This window comes from Moschus berezovskii, chromosome Y (genome assembly GCF_049115385.1).
Source record: "Moschus berezovskii isolate FMDL1 chromosome Y, NW_MosBer_1.0, whole genome shotgun sequence".
Taxonomy (NCBI): Eukaryota; Metazoa; Chordata; class Mammalia; order Artiodactyla; family Moschidae; genus Moschus; species Moschus berezovskii.
In genome coordinates, this window is record NC_142489.1 from 34,077,191 (window position 1) to 34,098,568 (window position 21,378).

The following is a 21,378-nucleotide window of genomic DNA, read 5'->3' on the forward strand; positions in this document are numbered from 1 at the left end:
CACAGTTTTTGTCTTCAGATGAGGGTTGAGAATTGTGGAACTGTGTGAATGCATGTGAAGTCCCATGAAACTGAAGACAGGGAGTACACAGTTTTCCTCTTTGAATCAGATCTCAAGACTATTGCCTTAATCGATTTGCACTATCAGTGCATCTCAAATATTCATACATTCTTTTCATTTATTTATTTATTTATTTTAATTGGAGGCTACTTACTCTGCATTATTGTATTGGTTTTGGCATACATTGACATGAATCTGCCCTGGCTGCACATGTGTTCCCCATCTTGAACCCCAATCCCACCTCCCTCCCCATCCAATTCCTCTGGTTTATCCCAATACACCAGCCCTGAGCATCCTGTATCATGCATCAAACCTGGACTGGAGATTCGTTGCACATAAGATCATTGCCATTATATGATGATTGCCACACAGAGCTGAAACTAGAATTCCTGTATAGTCATCATCTTATCAGTGTGGTAGGGCTTGGATATTGAAGATTTTATCTACGAAGTATGTGGGCCATGTAATCACTTCCTTCTATTTAATTGTCTATTTTAACTGATACCCTTGTGAAGGAGGAAGGCCACTTCTACCATGTGAGAACAGAATTACAGATTTCATCATTAGTTTCTTTGATCCCTAAGAACGTTATTCATATTGGTGAGTGTGCCACCTCCTATAGGAAGATAGTATCCTATTATACGAAGGCCTGGTTGAAACTCCACGCATCTACTTAGCTTCTCTGGTATTGCCAAATTAGTAGGTGGGTGTTTTTGTTATTGCCAGACATCACAGACTTCTAAGGCCCCTCTCAACTTTTGGTGGGCTTATTTTGACAGTGCCATAGATTTTAAGTATCTTAGGATGGAGTAGCTTGGTTATTTGGAGAAGGAAATGGCAACCCACTCCAGTGTTCTTGCCTGGAGAATCCCAGGGACGGGGGAGCCAGGTGGGCTTCCGTCTATGGGGTCACACAGAGTCGGACACGACTGAAGTGACTTAGCAGCAACAGCAGCAGCTTGGTTATTATCGAAATGCTTTCAATTTCTGAGACACATTCCATTTTTCTTGTACTGTGAAGTACTAAAGCAGACTTTTGAATGGACATTTTAGTTTGTGCCTCTTTATACTATTGAATTTGCCGTTTCTTCAGCCAAAATCTCTAACATAAAAGTCCAAAAGAGAACCCAGACGTACACTCACAATCGCATTCTTAATCTGATACACACACACACACACACACACACACACACACACACACAAAGAGAGTCACAATCTTACATGCCCAAAACACAATTTTGAAAGGAAAAGAAAACCGAAGGACTCACTGAAGGACACCTATGAAATGCACAGAGTTCTCTGTACTCTGTTTCTAGGCCTAATGTTGGAAGTTATTTTGTAGTTAAATGATTTCACTCTAGTGACATTTTAAATCAGAATGTTTCAAAAGATAGAACATTGATCTACATCCCATGGGATCTTAGAATATTTTGCATGAAAAACTATTGTGTGATTTAATGAAAATAAAGTTGCAGTGTAACAATATTGAAGTCATATTGACCTCTTTAGGCCCTTCAGTGACACATTTGCTTGCTATACTTTAAGCATCCAATTTCATCCCCTGACCTTCTCCCATCAATTTTTCTACTTTTTGCCTCAATATTCTGTATTTACCTCACTTAATATTTTGCTTTCAGTTTTACAATTTTAGGCACCAATTATAAAGTAAATACATAAAGGAAAGAAAATTGAATTCATGTACAATGCTTCCCTAAGGTATTGAGCTATTTTCTCTATAAGCTTTAGAGAATGACAGGTACTGATATTTTAAAGCCATATGGGAATTGATAACAAAGGTAATGGACCATGTAACCAGGTTTCCCTTGGTAGGACAATTGAAGTACAGGTTAATGCAGTTAGTACAGGTTAGTACTGTTTTTGTTTCAGGAAGGAACAAAAACAGTAGCTTTTCAACATGATATATTGAATGTCCTTCTCCATGTCTTTTCCAAGTTATCACAGAGGACTAAGTGGATTATTCCTGTTCTTTTTGAGAAGGACCTGCCACTCAAAGCAGAACACGAAAAGAAGGTAAAAGGGACTGAGAATGGATAATCAGTACAAGGCAATGAAATAGCAAGTGGAATCACCTTTAAGGTGATATTGCTCAAAGGATGCAAATTTGACAACATCGTCAGTCAGTTAGTCAGTTCAGTCGTTCATTTTTTTCTGACACTTTGCGACCCCATGAATCACAGCATAACATGCCTCCCTGTCCATCACCAACACGTGGAGTTCACACAAACTCAACTCCATCCAGTTGGTGATGCCATCCAGCCATCTCATTCTCTGTCTTCCCCTTCTCCTCCTGCCCCAAATCCCTCCCAGCATCAGAGTCTTTTCCAATGAGTCAACACTTCGCATAAGGTGGCCAAAGTACTGGAGTTTCAGCTTCAGCACCAATCATTCCAAGGAACACTCAGAACTGATCTCCCTTAGAATGAACTGGTTGGAACTCCTTGCAATCCAAGGGACTCTCAAGAGTCTTCTCCAACACCACAGTTCAAAAGCATCAATTCTTCGGTGATCAGCTTTCTTCACAGTCCTACTCTCACATCCATACATGACCACTGGAAAAACCATAGCCTTGACTAGCCAGACCTTGGTTGGTAAAGTAATGTCTCTGCTTTTTATGTGCTATCTAGGTTCATCATAACTTTCCTTCCAAGGAGTAAGTGTCTTTTAGTTTCATTAAAAACCTGAAATCTAAAACAAGAACATTGAACTTTGGGCTTGAAATCATAACTATGGACACCAGTTTCAATAACATTTAGCATTGTTTCAAAATGCTCACCTCTCTAAACATGGCATTCACACTTACACTGAATGTAATTTTTCAGTGAAAGAAAAAGTATGTTTATGGACCACTCCCTTATCTACACAGATATTCCACAGATTTCACTGTTCATTAGCTACAAGAATTAAAGTGGTCAACTCAATTTGGTGTTGTCCTATGTGGGTAACCATCCCATAACAGGGATCTGACTTGATCTTGCCACCATCATCTAAAGGAATGACCCCAAATTAGAGATTTCAAAGATTTCTATGTAATGTTCATGATATCTGGATAGTCCAACAAGAAGACACTTTGTTCAGAGTATTTCGTTGTGAAATATATTTGGGATCAACCATTGATATTGGTCCCTGCTTACTCCATGACTTTTCGAGATTATTAAAATTAATGATTCTTTTTTTATATACGTGTCTCCAAAACTACTATTGCATTTTAGGGCACTGGGGCCTGAAACTACATGCTTAAAATGGGTTCTTATAGACTGTAAATTTCATGAGAGCAGCAGTCTTATTATAATTTAAATTCCCACATTTAACATTCGTGTAAATATAATAAATATTTATCAACTTGGAAACAGTAATCACTGAAGAGGAAAGGCCAATTATGATAATACTGAAGCTTATAGGAATATGTTGAGTAATGTATATAGAATTTTATTGGTTATGGCACTTCTTTATTGATAACTTAGAAAGTACTTAAAATGTACCATATGCAGGCTCTAATTTTAGCTGATTTGAAAGATACATAAAGAGAGTAGGCCGAAAACCCACGGAAGTCCTGATATCTGGGCTCAACTTGGTAGGAGAGCAAACGGCAGTTCCTTCCAACCCCAAGAAAAAGTTGAGACAAAATTGTGAGAAGGGGCTTAGCATGGCTGAAATTAGGTTGAGAGATTGTAGCTCTGGAAGCACAGTATAAGAGAAAGATAATGAAATTATTAAGGAAAAAGATACCATGTCTTCAGAGAACTTGTTAATCACACTGATGTGCTACAATCACCACCAGGAATTTATTCTGTCTCTGTGGGAACCGATAAGCAACATCTAAACATGCATTAGGAAATATAGGGTGGAATCCAGGTGTCAGCAAATAAAGGCGTGACTTAAGGACAGCATCTTCCCTGGTGGCTCAGACAGTAAAGCCTCTGCCTGCAATGTGGGAGACTCGGGTTCAATCCCTGGGTCGGGAAGGTCCCTGAAGAAGGAAATGGCAACCCCCTCCAGTATCCTTGCCTGGAGAATCCCATGGATGGAGGAGCATGGTAGGATACAGTCCACAGGGGTCGCAAAGCGTCCGACACGACTGAGCTACTTCACTTTCGCTTTCACTTAAGGACAGCAGAACAAAATTGTCCCTATACATTATCACTTGTAAAATACATATCTTGTGCTGACCATGGGCCAGTCACTGATTATGTCATGTTATCTTTGGTGTCACAGTGACAGTACAGTGGTGATCATGATTTTGATGATCATGATTTTATATTTTCAAGTACATAATGAATTTCTATACTGAAGATAACCTGTTGTCTACCCTTTTAAGACTCTACCAGTATCTAATAGAATATAACGTAACTGTGAACACACTAAGGTACAAACTATGCATTTCCATTTTATTTTATTTGTATCTCTTCCTTCAGCCACATACTCCTAATGTAGACACCCGTTCATTTTAGCAGGGATGATTGCAGAAATCACGTTACATCCGTTACCTCTTTTCCTTTTGTTCTCGTTTTCTTGCTTACAAATATTAGATCAGGTGTCATTGACCTAGGATGCATAATGAATATTTTCTTTTTCTGAAGAGTTTATAAAACAGTGCAGTAACATAGCCAGACATTAAACTAAAGGCTCACTTTTCTCTTCATTGCTTGAACAAAGAAAATGAAATTATGAAGATGAACATGTAACTTTATTGTTCAAATACAAAAATTGTAGGTATTTGTTGACATCTCCCAACAAAAATTTCAATCTTCATTAGGCTCCATAATATGACATTTATCTGATAGGTCCGTTTTAATTAGCATGGTTTTCACATAACGATCATTCTTGATAGTTGACTCGAAAGAGAGGAGGCAGATGTATAAGTGATCTTTGGCACTGAGGGCCATAGTTGCCTCTTTTGAAGGTCACGGAAAGGACTGTCATGGGCTGACATATCACTATATCTATCTGGAAACTTAGAAGGCTCCAGTATCAGCCAAGAATAACTGCCCTGAAATGGAGATACGATGTGGTTCTGAGAAGTCGATGTAGTTGTAGTAGGCAAGTCCTCAACGTGGCCATTTACTTAAATGTAGCTGCTATGTGAGTGCCACTTAAATATGCTCAACTGATTCAAAACAGCAGGTTGACCTCCCACAATCTGTTCTGTTTGGCTAACTGATATTGATGATGGGGAAGGTAAGTCACACAGAGCTAGAGCTCTTGTATTAGCGAATATCTGGCGGATGTGAGGCTTTTGTATGAAAGGCACACTTAAATTGGTGGAGGCTGAAAATGTATTGTCTCCACTAGTTTCAGGAAGAAAATCAGAGTTACAATCATCTACGTTGACACTTGTTTTAGCATGCTTCTACTTGCAATCTCGAACAAATGAAGATATTGCAGACACATTGTTAATCCCAAATCTTCTTTCTATTCTTACTAAAAGCTGAGGATAGCCTCTTTTGAAATTTGGAATATAGTAGATCTGTAACTAAAGTCAAAGGAAACAATTATTTAGTTTTTTTATAAACCAAGGTAAAACTCAAGAGGCAGGTCAGGTGGTCTGGGATTCCCATCTCTTTCAGAATTTTCCACAGTTTATTGTGATCCACACAGTCAAAGGCTTTGGCATAGTCAATGAAGCAGAAATAGATGTTTTTCTGGAACTCTCTTGCTTTCTCCATGATCCAGCGGATGTTGGCAATTTGATCTGGTGCCTCTGCCTTTTCTAAAACCTGCTTGAACATCTGGGAGTTCAGGGTTCACATATTGCTGAAGCCTGGCTTGGAGAATTTTGAGCATGACTTCACTAGCGTGTGAGTTGGGTGCAATTGTGCAGTAGTTTGAGCATTCTTTGGCATTGGCTTTCTGTGGGATTCGAATGAAGACTGACCTTTTACAGTCCTATGGCCACTGGAAGGACTGATGCTAAAGCTGAAACTGCAATACTTTGGCCTCCTCATGCGATGAGTTGACTCACTGGAAAAGACTCTGATGCTGGGAAAGGTTGGGGGTGTGAGGTGAAGGGGACAACAGAGAATGAGATGGCTGGATGGCATCACCGACTCTGTGGACATGAGTTTGAGTGAACTCCGAGAGTTGGTGATGGATAGGGAGGCTTGGTGTGCTGTTATTCATGGGGTCGTGGAGAGTCGGACACGACTGAGTGACTGAAATGAACTGAACTGAACTGAAGGTAAAACTGCCATAAAAGCTAAACTATTAAAGTTTATTGCTTCATACAGATGGCTAACAAAAACATGAAAAGATGCTCAACATCACTCATAATCAGAGAAATGCAAATCAAAACCACAATGAGGTACCATTTTGCGCCAGTCAGAATGGCTTATATTTCAAAGACTACAAGCAATAAATGCTGGAGAGGGTGTGGAGAAAAGGGAGCCCTCTTCCACTGTTGGTGGGAATGCAAACAGCACAACCACTATGGAGAACAGTGTGGAGATTCCTTCAAAAACTGCAAATAGAGCTGCCATACGACCCAGCAATCACACTCTTGGGCATACACACCGAGGAAACCAGAATTGAAAGAGACATATGTACTCCAATATTTATCGCAGCATAGTTTATAATAGCCAGGACATGGAGGTAACCTACATGTCCGTCTGCAGACGAATGGATAAGAAAGCTGTGGTGCACATGCACAATGGAGTATTACTCAGCCATTAAAAATACATTTGAATCAGTTCCAATGAGGTGGATGAAACTGGAGCCTTTTATACAGAGTGATTTAAGCCAGAAAGAAAAGGACCAATAGAGTATACTAACACAGGTATATGGAATTTAGAAAGGTGATAACGATAACCCTTTAAATGAGACAGCAAGAGAGACACAGATGTATAGAACAGTCTTTTGGACTCTGTGGGAGAGGGCGAGGGTGGGATGATTTTGGAGAATGGCATTGAAACATGTATATTATCATATGTGCAAATAATCACAATTTCAGGTTCGATGCAAGATACAGGATGTGTGGGGCTGGTGTACTGGCATGAACCAGAGAAATGAGAATGGGAGGGTGGTGCAAGGGGGTTCAAGATGGGGACACATGTGCACCTGTGGCAGATTCATGTCAATGTATGGCAAAACCAATAAAATAATGTAAAGTAATTAGCCTCCAATTAAAATAAATAAAATTAGAAAAGAACAAAAGAGTCCAAAATGTTGTATTTTGATGCAATCTCCAAACAATCAGAATGATCTCTGTTCATTTCCAAAACAAACCATTCAATATTACAGTAATCCAAGCCTATGCCCCAGCCAGTAACACTTAAAAAACAGAGGGTGAATGGTTCTATGAAGACCTACAAGATCATTTAGAATTAACACCTAAAGATGATGTCCTTTTCATTATAGGGGACTGGAATGCAAATGTAGGAAGTCAAAAAACAGCTGGAGTAACAGCCAAATTTGACCTTGGAGCACGGAATGCAGCAGGGCAACGACTAATAGAATTTTGCAGAGAGAACACACTGGTCATAGCAAACAATCCCTTTCAGCAACAGAAGAGAAGACTCTACACATGGACATCACCAGATGGTCAACACCGAAATCAGATTGATTGTATTCTTTGCAGCCAAAGATGGAGAAATTCTATAAAGTTAGCAAAAACAAGACCAGAGATGACTGTGACTCAGATCATAAACTCCTTATTGCCAAATCCAGACTTAAATTTAAGAAAGCAGTGTAAACCACTAAACCTTTCAGATATGACCTAAATCAAATCCCTTATGATTATACTGTGGAAATGAGAAATAGATTTAAGGGACTATATCTGATAGATAGAATGCCTGGTGAACTATGGACGAAAGTTCATGACATTTTACAGGAGACAGGAACCAAGACCATCCCCACGGAAAAGAAATGAAAAAAAGGAAAATGGCTGTCTGGAGAGGCCTTACAAATAGCTGTGAAAAGAAAAGAAGTGAAAAACAAAGGAAGAAAAAAAAAAAAGAAAAGGTATAAGCATCTGAATGCAGAGTTCCAAAGAATAGCAAGGATAGATTAAAAAAAAACCTTGCTCAGTGGTCAATGTAAAGAAATAGAGGAAAACAACAGAATGGGAAAGACAAGAAATCTCTTCAAGAAAATTAGAGATACCAAGGGAACATTTCATGAAAAGACGACCTCGACAAAGGACAGAAATGGTATGGACCTAAGAGAAGCAGCAGATATTAAGAAGAGGTGGTAAGAATACACAGAAGAACTGTACAAAACAGATCTTCACAACCAAGATAATCATGATGGTGTGATCAAAGACCTAGAGCCAGACATCTTTGAAAGTGAAGTCAAGTGAAGATGAAGTCAAGTGAGCCTTAGAAAGCATCGCTACGAACAAAGCTAGTGGAGGTGACAGAATTCCAGTTGAGCTATTTCAAATCCTGAAAGATGATGCTGTGAAAGGGCTGCACTCAATATGCCAGCAAATTTGGAAAAATTAGCAGTGGCCACAGGACTGGTAAAGGTCGGTCTTCATTCCAATCCCAATGAAAGGCAATGCCAAAGAATAATTTAAACGACCGCACAACTTCACTCATCTCACACACTAGTAAAGTCATGCTCAAAATACTCCAAGCCAGACTTCAGCAATACATGAACCGTGAACTTCCAGATGTTCAAGCTGGTTTTAGAAAAGTCAGAGGCACCAGAGATCAAATTGCCAACATCCTCTGGATCATGGAAAAAGCAAGAGAGTTGTAGAGAAACATCTATTTCTGCTTCATTGACTATGCGAAATCCTTTGACTGTGTGGATCACAATAAAATCTGGAAAATTCTGAAAGAGGTGGGACCTTTCAGACCACCTGCCTTGCCTCTTGAGAAACCTGTATGCAGGTCAAGTAGCAACAGTTAAAAGTGGACATGGAACAACAGACAGGTTCCAAATAGGAAAAGGAGTACATCAAGGTTATATATTGTCACCGTGCTTATTTAACTTCTATTCAGGGTACATCAATAGGAACGCTAGCTGGAAGAAGCACAGGCTGGAATCAAGATTGCCTCGAGAAATATCAGTAACCTCAGATATGCACATGACATCACTCTTATGGAAGAAATCAAAGAGTATCCAAAAAGGCTTTGACGAACATGAAAGAGGAGAATGAAAAAGTTGGCTTAAAGCCAACATTCAGAAAACTAAGATCATGTCATCTGGTCCCATTTCTTCATTGGAAATAGACGGGGATACAGTGTCAGAGTTTATTTTTTGGGCTCCAAAATCACTGCAGATGCTGATTGTAGCCATGAAATTAAAAGATGCTTACTCCTTGGGTGGAAAATTATGAGCAGCTTCGATAGCATATTAAAGAGCAGAGACATTACTTTGCCAACAAACGTCCGTCTAGTCAAGGGTATGGCTTTTCCAGTGGTCATATATGGATGTGAGAGTTGGACTGTGAATAAAGCTGATCACCGAACAATTGATGCTTTTGAACTATGGTGTTGGAGAAGACTCTTGAGAGTCCTTTGGACTACAAGGAGATACAACCAGTCCATTCAAAAGGTGATCAGTCCTGGGTGTTCATTGGAAGGACTAATGCTGAATCTGAAGCTCCAATACTTTGGCCACCTCATGTGACGAGTTGACTCACTGGAAAAGTCTCTGATGCTGGGAGGGACTGAGGGCAGAAGGAGAAGGGGAAGACAGAGAATGAGATGGCTGGATGGCATCACAGACTCGATGGAGGCGGGTTTGAGTAAACTCCAGGAGTTAGTGATGGACAGGGAGGACTGGCATGCTGTGATACATGGGGTCGCAAAGAGTCGGACTCCACTGTGCGACTGAACTGAACTGAACTGAACTGAACTCTTAGTCAACCAAACTTGGTTTACTCACTTCTGTGAAATAATCTATTGTAGAACCAAGCAAGGTGTCCTAGAAGCTGGTGCTTCAAAGACTCACACTCCCCGAATACTTTCAGGGGAACGATTTTAATGAGAGTGAGGTTGGGCATGGGGTGTGTGATATAGTTTCGGGATATTCTACTACTGGCCTGTTACTGAGTATATTTGGAGTCAACATCACTGCCCATCTGGTTCCAACTACTCTGTGGTCTAGGTACTTATATTTCAGCCTTGTTGGGTATTTAGTATCTCTAAAACTGTTCACAAGATATTGCTCAGAATGCTATCTATGGCCCTTGAGGAGGAACTAAAGATCCTTGACTTTGCTTAATGGCTAAATCATGATTATTGTATATCGCTTGATTATTTTCCTTTGTTTCTGTCTTTTCTAGTTTCTTCGATTACAATTACTCTTGGAACATGAGGAAGTCTAGAATCTCCTTTTTCTCTCTCTTGGTTTTCATACTTTTCAATCTTAAGAAGGGATTTCTTAGAACAATAAAGGAAATAAAGTGTTGGATTTAGAGCGTGGTCATATGTGATTGAGAATCCCAGTTGCAGGTTCGATTTGTATTCAGGTTCCCCAGCACTTGGAGTGTTTGAGCCAACAACAACATTGGCTCTTTCATGATGAGAAGGATTGGGAAATAATTCTGTCATCTAAGCTTGGTATCAATATTTTCTGTTATGCAAACATATCTGTCTATTTTATATAGATATTTGTATATCTATTATGTGTGTATATATATGTGTGTGTGTGTATATATATATATATATATATATATTTATATATATATATTACTGTAACTGTTTATTTTTGCCATTAAACCTGGACAAACATTTAAAAATTGGTAGATATTTATTAAAAGGAAAGAGGGGAGTGATATAAAGGAGTCCTCATATTTTAGATGCCGCCAAAGGAACATATTTGGATGTATTTCCACTTATGTATATTCAATAACCGAATAGACTTTTGAATCATTCTACTTTTGTTTTGTTTTGTTTTTTTTCCATTGTTGCTTTGCTTAACAGGAATTAAAAGCCATTGTACATTTTTTATATACACACCCATACATACAAACATGCACATATATGTGTATATGTCAAAATAAAATTTTAGACAATTTTATTTAGGTGGTCAAATACTTTGCTTGCTCTGAAGATATTAAATGAACTGTTTGGGAAGCCCAGCATTGCTTAATAACTTTTTGGCTGAATAATATAGATCCTCTTGCTGAAAGGCTGTCCCTTAATCTAGCTCATCTTCCACTATTCTTTCTGTAATAGAGATGGGGTTCATACATATGAGGACATCTTGAGCCCATAAAACCGCAACTCACATTTACTTAGAGATACAGACTGGTTCCAAAAAGGAAAAGGAGTACGTCAAGGTTGTATATTTTCACCCTGCATATTTAACTTCTATGCAGAGTACATCATGAGGAACGCTGGGCTGGAAAAATCACAAGGTGAAATCAAGATTGCCGGGAGAAATATAAATAACCTCAGGTATGTAGAAGACACCACCTTTATGGCAGAAAGTGAAGAGGAACTAAAAAGCCTCTTGATGAAAGCAAAAGCAGGAGAGTGAAAAGGTTGGCTTGAAGCTCAACGTTCAGAAAACAAAGGTCATGGCATCCGGTCCCATCACTTCACGGAAAATAAACGGGAAAACAGTGTCAGATTTTGTTTTTATGGGCTCCAAAATCACTGTGTATGCTGATTGCAGCCATGAAATTAAAAGTTGCTTACTCCTTGGGAGGAAAGTTACGACCAACCTAGATAGCATATGAAAAAGCAGAGACATTACTTTACCAACCAAGGTCCGTCTAGTCAAGGCTATGGTTTTTCCCGTGGTCATGTATGGATGTGAGAGTTGGACTGTGAAGAAAGCTGATCGCCAAAGAATTGATGCTTTTGAACTGTGGTGCTGGAGAAGACTCTTGAGAGTCGCTTGGACTGCAAGGAGATCCAACCAGTCCATTCTAAAGAGATCGATCCCGGGTGTTCATTGGAAGGACTGATGCTAAAGCTGAACTCCCATACTTTGGTCACTTCATGTGAAGAGTTGACTCACTGGAAAAAACTCTGATGCTGGGAAGGGTTCGGGGCAGGAGCAGAAGGGGACGACAGAGAATGAGATGGCTGGATGGCATCACCGACTCGATGGATATCAGTTTGAGTGAACTCCGGGAGTTGGTGATGGACACGGAGGTCTGGCATTCTGTGATTCATGGGGTGGCAAAGAGTCGGACACGATTGAGCGACTGACCTGAACTGATTGTTCTAAGAAAGCTGTTGCTCTTCTCACGTTGGATACAATTTTAAACATTCAAATCATTGGGTAAAGCAGATGCACAGAGCACTGTTCATAGATCAAAAGCAGGCTCTTCTGGCTAGCTGAACTTTGAAATTATATGATGCATACATTAAAATCACTTCTTTATAGTTCAGTGTGTACATTTTTCTTTTAGCCCTTTAAAATTCTGGTACCAAATATTTCAATAGAAATCACTGATGATCAAAATTTCTCTCCCTTCAGGACACAGGGGTTCAGCTTCCTCCCCACCTCCACATCATATCTTTATTTCTTGTCCTCCTTTGAATTTTTCTAGTTGCCACATTAGAGAAAACCTAACCAGATAACATGATCAGTCTCAATATATTATGTTAATAGATTAATATATTATAGGCTGTGCATTTTGTCAACATTTTACAGAGTTGTCACAGAAGCGTGGCACAGATTCTCCAACAGGAAACTTAAAACCAGCAGTATTATATATAATGAGTAGCGATCATCTTAGAATACACTTAGAAAATAATTTCTCATCCAAAACACTGAGGGGAAAACAGTGGTAAAAGAATAAAATAATTCTCAATGTTGATAGGAAAACATAGGATAAACAGTACCCTTGAATTCTCAGTAATACACAAAGTAAGATCATGGCATATGGTCCCACTGCTTCATGTGAAATAAAGGTGGAAAAAGCAGAATCAGTGACAGATTTCCTCTTTTGTGGCTCTATATTCATTGTGATGGTGATGGCAGCAATAAAATTTGAAGACAGTTGCTTCCTAGAAGAAAAGTGCTCACAAATTTAGTAAGTGTGTTAAAAAGTGAAGAGTTGACTTGACCAAAGGAAGCGCATTGAGTCACAACTATGGTCTTTCCAGTAGACATGTACAGATGTGAGAACACCAAACTGCTCTGCTCGGGATGACTTATGAGTGTCCATTGGATTGCAAGGAGATCAAGCTAGTCAAACATAAAGGAAATCAACTCTGAAGATGCATTAGAATTACTGACACTGAAACTGAGTCTCCAAAGCTTTGACCACCTGAGCAAAGAACTGACTCAGAGAAAAGACCCTGATTCTTAGGAAATAATGAAATCAGGAGGACAAATGGGTTAGAGAGGAGGAGAAGGTTGTATCGTTTCACCCATTCATGGACATGATCTCGGGCAGACCCTGGGAGATGGTCAGGGGCATAGAGGCCTTGTGTGCTGCAGTCCAAGGGGTCACAAAGAGTCTGACATGGCTTTGTGACTGAACAACAACAAGATTTCAGTTAATAAAATGGATCTTCCAGGGTTGCAGTGGGGTCTCATCATGTTAGAGGAATAGGAGCCTGAGTCCACTTTCTCCCACACAAATCCATCAAATGACAGAATGCAAGTGGAACACCTTCCAGAAACCAATTTGTGACAGATGTTGATGGGCCTAGAAATCGATAAAGAAAAACCAGTCTCTTAAATAGTAGGTAAGAAAAAATAAGTGATGAAAAGGAGGAAATGTTTTTAGGGATCGGGACTCGCCCTGGAGTAAGAGTCTTAAAGGAGGAGAAATTTGAACAAAATAGGAAACCCTCTCTCATAGGTGACAGTCGGAGACGAAATACAACTAGAGAGAGGAAGGACAAAAACACAGCTTATGACAATAAATACAATCACTAGCCAAGAAATGACTCACATGCTCCCGTCCACTGTCATACATGGGGCATTGAAGGCAGGTCTGGGATGTATCAAACACACTATGGTTAGAATCAGGCATTAGTGCCCTGAGGACAATGTGACGAAGCTAAGGTAACACGCAAACCTAAATCATGGGGACACTGGAGACAGAAATTTTAGAAAGGACCTTTCCTGTGAGAAGGCTCTAAGGCCACATTGAACCATGGCATACTCACAGAACAGAAGATTGTGTACTAGAAAATACCAAAGGAGACCAAGCCAGTTTCCATTTAAGACCCTTTCCTCCACGGATTGAGAGAGGAACGTGTACGACTGACAGAGGCAGAAGTAAATAGGCTACTAGTATCTTGGCCCCAGAGACATCCCCTACCAAGTTATAAACTGGATGACAGTGGCTAATGATGAATTCCTCACTTCATGGACAAGTTCACATAGGCCAGGAAACTGAAAACCTGGTGACAGTTAGCCTGAGGAGACACATGGCACACTTGAAACTGTGCCCTCTGGAACAGACAGCAGACTGAGTGGCTGAGACCAGAGAGTTCCAAAAGATGCAAGGCCCACCTGGGACTGTGCCTTGCCTCCAACCAGTCACCCGAGATTTTGGACTTGGGAAGAGCACAAAGTACATAACCAATTGTGGTCATGGCCCTTGCCAAGCACCTGACTGCCAGATTAGCTGGGAAGTGCATGTAACACAAGGCCCACTTGGGACTGTGCCCTCATGTATCAACCCAGGAATCTGAGCAGTGTGGACCCAGAAAGTACATGTTACATTTGTCATTCAAAAGCCCGATGTGATCAATCCACCTCACACCCCCAATATCCCAACGGCATTTGTTTTCTGTCTCCCACCTCTCACCCCCAAAACACTGAACAAGCGAGCTCGAATATGGGGCTACTGCACTCTCATTTCATGATGAAAACCAGATATGAAGAGGCTTTCAAATAAAAGAAGGAAATATTAACAAAGAAATATACACAAAGCCAGAAATGACAGGTTCAACTGAATAAGTCAGCAATATATGCCCAGACTGTTCAACTGAGGAACAACAGTCACCTTTGACACGTACAAGCTTCAACAAGAGAATGTTTGTCACTATATTGACACCAAAAAGCACACAACACCTTTGAAATTCTGCGATTTATTTCCATATGATTTCTTTAACTTTAAACTATTTTAGTCCTTTATTATACCCTAAACATTTATTCTATTAACTATTATCTTTCAAACAAAACACACATAAATCTATTTTTTAAAAACCTTCTTATATATGAGAGAATGAATTTAGACTCTGTTTTCCTTTTTCACACTATTTAAACAAGTCTAAATTTAGATTAAATTGCCAACATCCGCTGGATCATGGAGAAAGCAAGAGAGTTTCAGAAAAACATCTATTTCTGCTTCATTGACTATGCCAAAGCCTTTGACTGTGTCGATCACAATAAACTGTGGAACATTCTGAAAGAGATGGGAATCCCAGACCACCTGCCCTGCCTCTTGAGAAACCTGTATGCAGGTCAGGAAGCAACAGTTAGAACTGGACATAGAACAACAGACTGGTTCCAAATAGGAAAAGGTGTACGTCAAGGTTGTATATTGTCACCTTGCTTATTTAACTTATATGCAGAGTACATCATGAGGAACGCTGGGCTGGAAGAAGCACAAGCTGGAATCAAGATTGCTGGGAGAAATATCAATAACCTCAAATATGCAGATGACACTACCCTTATGGCTGAAAGTGAAGAGGAACTCAAAAGCCTCTTGATGAAAGTGAAAGAGGAGAGTGAAAAGGTTGGCTTGAAGCTCAACATTCAGAAAACAAAGATCATGGCATCTGGTCCCATCACTTCTTGGGAAATAGATGGAAAAACAGTGGAAACAGTGTCAGACTTTGTTTTTTTGGGCTCCAAAATCACTGCAGGTGCTGATTGCAGCCATGAAATTAAAAGACGCTTGCTCCTTGGAAGGAAAGCTATGACCAAACTTGATAGTATATTAAAAAGCAGAGACATTACTTTGCCAACCAAGGTCCGTCTAGTCAAGGCTATGGTTTTTCCCATGGTCATGTATGGATGTGAGAGTGGGACTGTGAAGAAGGCCGATTGCCGAAGAATCGATGCTTTTGAACTGTGGTGTTGGAGAAGACTCTTGAGAGTCCATTGGACTGCAAGGAGATCCAACCAGTCCATTCTAAAGGAGATCAATCCTGGATGTTCATTGGAGGGACTGATGCTAGAGCTGAAACTGCAATACTTTAGCCACCTCTTGCGACGAGTTGACTCACTGGAAAAGACTGATGCTGGGAAAGGTTGGGGGCGGGAGGAGAAGGGGACGACGGAGAATGAGATGGCTGGACGGCATCACCGACTCTGTGGACATGAGTTTGAGTGTACTCCGGGAGTTGCTGATGGACAAGGAGGCCTGGCGTGCTGTGATTCATGGGGTCGCAGAGAGTCGGACACGACTGAGTGACTAAACTGAACTGAACTGAAATTTTATTCTTGGTTCTTAACTTTTACTTTCCAAAAGTTGATATCAATGTTGCAACTTTAGTAACAAAGTCTTTACGATCGGATTTCACGTATGGATTCGTTTTCTGAATTGATTGCTCTCTCCCATTTTAACACTCCCCTATATTCTCCTAGGCACCTCTTTCTCCCTCCTCCCTTTTCTCTGCTGTCTGCAATTCTGTGCATCCTTTAGATTCTTTATGGATGGGGAGAGTTTTGCCACCATTAACCTGGAGTTTATCTTCTATATTGTGAGGATGTGGACTTTTGATGTTACTTCAACCTGAGAATAGAAACCCAGCGGCCAGGATGTCGATTCCAGAAATTTAGAGTAACATCGAACTCCTTACCTCAAGGAACATTAAAGGACAAGCACACACCCCAGAGTTCCCATGTCTACATGGAAAACAATCTCCACACTTGAGTCAGTAGGTTCAGTTCAAGAGAATCCACACCTATTCTCCAGTAAAACAGAAACAAAATGTTGAATATTCTAAAAGAGGGTGCACTGAGCCATACCAAACCCACAGACATCCCAAAACACAGTCCATGGACAATTCATTGCACTTCAGAGAGAAGAGACACAGATCTGCCTGCCAGCGCACAGACACAAATGATCTGAAGCATGAAACCTTGAGAAGTCACTTGTCCAATCCCACCCGCAAAGGACAGCCTTCACAATATAGTGGAGCTATAACCCTCCGGCCTGCAGACATGGGACCCAAATCACAGTAATCAAAGCAAAATGAAAAGGGAGAGAAATATGCAGCTGCTGAAGGTAAATTATGAAAACCCACAAAGGCAAAGAAAAGAAGAGGAGTTAGGAACTTTTCCTGAAAAAGAGTTCAGAATAATGAGAGTAAAGATGATCAAAATCTTGAAAGATACGTAGAGTTGCCAGTAAATACACTGGAGGACCAGAATGAGAAGAAATAAACATGCTTACCATGGATCTAGAAGAAATTAAGAACAGTCAAACAGTAATAATCAATGAAAGAATGAGATTAACAACACCCTGGAAGGAACCAACAGTAGAATAACTGAGACAGAGAAAGAACTAATTAGGTGGAGGTAGAAAGGAGGAAATAAATGAAGCCCGTTGAGGTGTGCAACATGAAAAACAACAACAAGTTAAACAGGCAAAGCTCTGACTGGGATAATGATAAATGTCCCACAATGAGAAACTTAGGTGTCTAGATGGAGAACACCAAAACAAAAAGGGGTGGGGTACTTGAGGAAGTAAAAGTGAAAACACGCTTTAATGAGTCAAGCCACAGTAATTGGGACCAGACATGGAACAATTGAATGTTCACAACTGGGAAAAGAGAGTGACAAACCTCTTGTCACTCTGCTTATGAGAACTGTAAGTAGAGTATACTATTAAAATATCAAAAGAGTAAATCACAAGCTGGCATCAAGGTTTGGGAGAAACATCAACAGCCTCAGATATGTAGATGGCAACACTGAAACAAATAGAAAGTGAAGAGGAAATAAAGAGTCTTTTGATGAGGGTGAATGAGAAGAGTGTAAAAGCATCCTGAAAACTCAGCATTCATGAGAAGAGAGATAAGAGCATCTGGTCCCATCACTACTCTGCAAACAGAAGGGGTAAACATGTGAACTTCCAGATGCTCAAATTGGTTTCAGAAAAGGCAGAGGAAAGAGATATCAAATTGCCAACATTCGAGGGATCATGAAAAACGTGAGATTTCCAGAAAAACATCTCTTTCTGCTCTATTGACTAGGCAAAGCCTTTGACTGTGTGGATCAAAATAAACTGTGGAACATTTTGGAAGAGATGGGAATAGCAGGCGACTTGACCTGTCTCTTGAGAGATCTATATGCAGGTGAGGAAAGAACAGTTAGTGCTGGACGTGGAACAACAGACTGGTTCCAAATAGGAAAAGAAGTATGTCAAGGCTGTATATTGTCACCATGCTTATTTAACTTATATGCAGAATACATCATGAGAAACACTGGGCTGGAAGCAGCACAAGTGGGAATCAAGATTGCCGGGAGAAATATCAATACCCTCACATATGCACCACCCTTATGGCAGAAAGTGAAGAGGCATTAAGAAACCTCTTGATGAACGTGAAAGAGGAGAGTGAAAATGTTGGCTTAAAGTGCAAAATTCAGAAAAGCAAGGTCATGGCATCTGGTCCAATCACTTCATGATAAATAGATGGAGAAACAGGGGAAAGAGTGTCAGACTTTAATATTTTGGGCTCCAAAATCAATGTAGATGCTGATTGCAGCCATGAAATGAAAAGACGCTTACTCCTTGGAAGGAAAGAAATGACCAAACTAGATAGTATATTAAAAAGCAGAGACATTACTTTGCCAATTAATGTATGTCCAGTCAGGGCTATGGTTTTTTGAGTGGTCATGTATGGATGTGAGAGTTGGACTGTGAAGAAATCTGAGCACGGAAGAATTGATGCTTTGAAAAAAATTCTGTAAAAAATTATCCCTAAGTTAGAAATAAATAAACTAAAAAAATTGATCAAAGCAAGGAATTCTGTATATTTTATATTTCAACATCTAGGTGCAGATGTTTCTTACTGATATAGGAAATACTCTATATCTCCCATATTTAAAATTGTAAGCAGAGTCTCCGATTGGCGGTAATGAATTCTCTATAATTGACGGATGAAAAACTGAGGAGGAATTTTGGACATGGAAAGCTGGGATTTTTGTTCTTTCACATGTGAAAACCAGGGTACACATGGTCTTATAAGCCATGAACTATACTTATTTCAGATATGAATATTTAGTGTAATAATTTTACATGACATATGCATCTAGTCAAAGCTGTTGTTGATCCAGAAGTTATGTATGCATATGAGAAGTGGACTATAAAGAAATCTGAGCAGGAAAATTAATGCTTCTGAACTGTGGTGTTGGAGAAGACTCTTGAGAGTCTCTTGGATGCCTAGGAGAAATCCAACCAGACCTTCCTAAAGGATATCAATCCTGAATATTCCTTGTAAGAACTAGGGCTAAAGGTGAAACTCCAATACTTTGGCCAACTGATGTGAAGAACGGACTCATTGGAAAAGACCCTGCTGCTGGGAAAGGTACAAGGTGGGAAGAGGAGGGGCAACAGAATATAGTTGGATGGCATACCGAATCAATGGACATGAGTTTGAGTAAACTCAGTGAGTTGATGATGGATAAGGAGGCCTGACATGCTGCAGTTTAAGGGGATGCAAAGATTTGAACAGGGCTGAGCCACAGAAGTGAACTCAACTGAATATAGACCTGTCCATCTGAATAAGAACCAGTTTTCCCCTCGGTCTCTCCCATCAGGAAGCTTCCACAAGCCTCTTATCTTTGTCCATCAGAGGGAAGACAGAATGAAAATGACAATCACAGCAAACTAACCAAACTGATCATCTGGTCCATAGCCTTTTATAGCTCAATGAAATTATGAGCCAGGCATGTAGGGCCACCCAAGATGGCCGGGTCATAGTGAAGGGTATTGACAAAATATGGTCCTTGGAGAAGAGAATGGAAAACCACCTCAGTATTCCTGCCTTGAGAAAGACATGAGCAGCATGGAATGGCAAAATAGAGAATACAGCAAGAGGAACTCCCAAGGTTGGTAGTTGACAATCATGCTACGGCAGATCAGTGGAGAGGAAACGACAGAAAGAATGAAGGCATGGAGCCAGAGTAAAAACGGAACCCAGTTGCAGATGTGACTGGCGATTGAATGAATTCTGATCCTGTAAACAGTAATATTGCATAAGAACCTGGAAAGTTAGGTCCGTGAATTAAGGTCATTCGGAAAGGGTCAAACAAGTGATGGCAGGAGTGAGCATCGACATTTTAGGAATCAGTGAGTTAAGATGGACTGGAATGGGTGAATTTAACTCAGATGACCATTATGTCTACTATTGTGAGCAAGAAGCCCTTACAGAAAATTGACTAACTGTCATAGTTAACAAGGAGTTAAAAATATAGTATTGGAGGGAATCTCCAAAACGACAGAATGATCTCTGTTCGTTTCCAAAACAAACCCGTCAACATCACAGTAATCCATGCCTGTGCAACAAATAGTAATGTCGAAGAAGCTGATATAGTGCAGCTTTGTGAAGACCTACAAGAACTTCTAGAACTTACATCCATAAAATATGTCCTTTTAATCATAGGGGAATGGAATGCAAAAGTAGGAAGTCCAGAGATACCTGGTGTAACAGACAAATTTGGCTTTGGACGACAAAACGAAGCCAGTGAGAAGAAATAGAGCTTTGCCAAGGGACCACACTGCTCATAGAAAGCACTCACTTCCAGCGACACAAGATAAGATTCTATAAATGGACATTACTAGATGGTCAAAACTGAAACCAGATTGAGTCTTTTCTTTACAGCCAAAAATGGAGAAACTATATACAGTCAGCAAAAATTAGACTGCGATCTCTTGTGGCTCTGATCATGAACTCCTTATTGCCAAATTCATTTTAAATTTAAAATAGTAGGGAAACCACTAGACTATTCATGTAAGACCTAAATGATATCCCTTATGATTGCACAGTGAAAGTGACAAATAGATCCAAGAGATTAGATCTGATAGAGTTCCTGACTAACTACAGACAGAGGTTTGTGAAATTGTGCAAAAGGCAGTGCTCAAGACCATGCTCAAGAAAAATGAATGCAAAAAGCCAAAATGAGTCTCTAAATATTTACCTTACAAATTGCTAAGAAAGGAAGAGAAGCTAAAAGAAAGGAGACAAAGACAGATAGATTCGTGTGTGCAGAGTTCCAAAGAAAAGGAAGGGGAGATTAAAGAAGTCTACCTCAGTGAGCAATCCAAAGAAACAGAGGGAAAAAATGGCATGGAAAAGACGAGGTCTCTTCAAGATTATTAGAGATACCAAGGAAACATTTCATACCACGATGGTCAAAATAAAGAACAGAAATGGTGTGGACCTAAAAGAAGCAGAATACGTCAAGAAGAGGTGTCAAGAA

At 40.0% G+C, this 21,378-nt stretch overlaps 1 pseudogene; it reads right to left on the reverse strand.

The window, feature by feature from the left end:
• Positions 1-4,820: 4,820 nt before the first annotated feature.
• Positions 4,821-21,378, reverse strand: part of LOC148773097 (heat shock transcription factor, Y-linked-like) — a 28,956-nt pseudogene continuing 12,398 nt past the window's right edge.